The following is a 3320-nucleotide window of genomic DNA, read 5'->3' as shown; positions in this document are numbered from 1 at the left end:
GCACCAGGGATACCTGTTGGTATTTGAGATTCACTGCTCCGAGGAACAACTTACCATTCCTCCTTCAGAGAACAGCCAGGGCCATGGGAATGAGCTGGAACCACATATGCCCACTGGGAGCTCTGGTGCTCCATGGCCTCTCTGCATCCAAGATGGCCGGGCCACTGTGAAGGGAGCAGCAGGTGAGAGCAGAGCAGTCGACCTGGGGAAGGAGAGAATTGAAGGGAAAGCCCCGGCTGCCCATCCAAGGCTGACTCTCTGGGCACCGAAGGGCCATTGGGTGGGAAAATTGATGTTTTGTACCATTTTCTGGCTTTTTGTGTTATCATTATCAATAAAGAATGACATTGCTTTTCTTTACTATATTTTCCGTATGTTGAAATATAACTGAGAAGTTATATATTTATAACTAAAACCAATAAGTACAATTGTATTATTTATTTGTGTGTGTGTGTGTGTGTGTGTGTGTGTGTGTGTGTGTGTGTGTAATCTGCTTAATACATTGGATATATTTTTCTTTTTCAGCAAATAAAAGAGCATCTTATTTTTTCAAATTGGCTATTGGGTTTGGCTTGCCACGATGCATGGAATCACAGTCTTATGGACAGACATTTATGCTGTTTACAATAATTTATTTTTACAAACAATGCTGCAGTGAGCATTCTTGAACGTACAGCTTTGTGCACACACGTGATCATGTCTGTGTATTGGCACTGACCCTGGCGAATGGGTTTATACATTTTGAATTTTGATAGTCACTACTCTAGCAATTTATATTTTCATCAATTAAGAACACCTGCATCCTTGCCAACTCTGGGTGTTCTCCGTCTTTTTTATTCTGCCGATCTAGCGGTGGGGCGGGACCTCATTCTGTGGTACTGCCCTTCTTATCCCTGAAGAGAACCTAGCAGGGTCATAACTCCATGTCTTCAAGGTGCTGTGGAGGCATTTCCTCCCCAGTGGGGAGGCTAAATCACATGACCTTCAATTCCCTGGATTCTATGCTTATTAACTAGACTATAGAAACATTCCTGGATGGGAGAGATCAGAATTCTCAGGCCCTTCTGGTTCTCCGAGGGGGGCTGGAAAGTGAACCCTGAAGTTTATGGGGCCTGCGAGTGGTGAATCAGCCTTTTACTTTCACCAATAATAGATCTCACTTCTGGGGGCTGACTGAGACCATTTTGCTTTCTTCGTAGGAGAGAATGTCCTTCCTCACGAAAGAGGGAGTCTCAGTGAGCTAAAACTCAGAGGTCCTGTAGCTGAAACCCTATAGCCCCTCCCAATCTGGGAAACTGGTCCTTCCTGCATGCCCTTGGTTACTGTCCATGTCCTATCCAGGACCAAGGAGGATGAAAGGAGTGTTTTGAAAACTATATGCCCTGTGGCATATAGGACACCCAAGAGTCCTCCATGAAACCTGGAAACCCTGCCACACTACACTTTCTGCAGTGTGGATCTCACTATGCCTCTACCCTCCTCTAAAATCTTCACTGGCTCTCTAGTGCCTGCAGAGGGATATCGCACTCCTTAGGGAGGTCTCCCAGCCCTTACGGTGAGGCCTGTCACACACCTAGGCTCCAGCCAAACTCAGTCTCTGGTAGAGAGCCCTCTCTCCTTCTTGCTCTGACTCAATGGTTTTTCTTAACTCACTCCCCCCGCCCCCCTATTTCCAGATCCTGCTCATCTCTTAAGGTCATCTTCTACATGAAACTCAAGCCCCATCCCTTCATGTGCACCCACATTTGTCAGCCTGACCTTGAGGAAGGTTCTCCCAAGGACCTCACTTCTGGCATCATTTCACGATCCTTAACTGAACAACCTCACTTCTATCTATGGTAGTTATGTGCATTGAGCACACAACCCAACGGTGATGCAAATAACATACAATCAATCCACAGGCTAGGGATTAAATCCTGGTTCTGTCGCTTAGCATGTGACCTCAGGCAAATGAGTTAACTGCCCTGAGCCTTGGCTTTTCTATCTATAAAACGGGGGCAATTACTCCCACTCACAGGATTATTTAGTAGATCAGTAATCTCAACTCAGTGTGTGCGTGTGTGTATGTGTGTGTGTGTGTGTGTGTGTGTGTGTGTGTGTTGGTTCCCCCAGGGATATTTGGCAATCGCTAGAGACATTTCTGGTTGTCACAATTTGGACATGCAATTCCATGTCCATGGGAAGCCACTGGTATCTAGTAGGTAGAGGCTAGGGATGGTCTAAGCATCTTAAAATACACAGGACAGCTTCCCACAATAAGGACTTCTCAAATGTCAGTTGTAGTGAGGATGAGAAACTTGGTGTAGATGAAATAATATAGAGATGTAATAAGGCAGGCTCTCTGGTTCACAGTAGGTGCTTCATCAATGTCCATGTTTTCCTCCCTTCCTACTGAATGCCAGCTCTTTATGATTCATCCTTGTGTTGTCCACAGCATCCAGTGCACGGCCTGGCACAGAGTGGTTGAATGTTAGGATTTGAAAGAAAGGAAAGAAGGCAAAGAGGGAGACCTTATTCTTGCAAGTTCTGTGGAAATGCAGTTGAAGACCCCATTTCGGGATGTGACGGTACCAGGGTAGTAAGAGGGAGGCAGTTCTTCCTTTGGAATATTATTTGGAAGGGAGGCTGGTGGTTGATGGGGCTGAGAGCTGTGTGGCGACCCACTCCAGGCAGTGTCTGCCCCTCTTGGGTGCGTGTCACCTGGGCTCGTGGACAGGCCACTTTTTGTTTCTGCCTCTGAATCATGGTGCCATGGTGAGGAGGAATGTAGCATGATTCAGGCGGTAGGGCTTGACCATGGCAAGCCATCCAAATGACTATTTCAGTAATAACACTATGCACTTTTATGTTTTCCTTTCATCACAGATCTCAAAGCACAGTGCAAACATTAATTAAGGCTCTTGGAATTCCATGAGGCACTGTGTGTAAATATCACTCTCCCCACCTGGCTGAGAAGGTAAACTGAGCCAGGGGAGGGCAGGTGGCGTGGTCAAATACAGTTCAGACCTACTCGAGGCTCCTTCTTGGAGGAGAAGCGGGTATATGGCAGTCTCCCCCCTCCCCCACCTCTCCAACTACGTCTTCTTTCTCCTCTTCCTCAGCCCTCTTGGTGATACCATGAATAGAAATGGTTTCTTGTTCCTCACTGAGGTGAATGGTGTGAGGCATTCAGAGGCGAAGGGCATAGGGAGCCCCTCATTCTCAAATATGCCCCTTGACTGCCCAGTGGACTTACCTCTGGAAGGGGGCAGTGAGGGGACAGCCGACCATGTCGGGAGGGAATCGAAACATTGTTTTTTGGAAGGAGGCTGTGTGTGTGT

Source organism: Pteropus medius, unplaced genomic scaffold (assembly GCF_902729225.1).
Source record: "Pteropus medius unplaced genomic scaffold, Ma_sr-lr_union100, whole genome shotgun sequence".
NCBI classification, from domain to species: Eukaryota; Metazoa; Chordata; class Mammalia; order Chiroptera; family Pteropodidae; genus Pteropus; species Pteropus medius.
Note: the sequence above shows the minus strand (reverse complement) of the source record.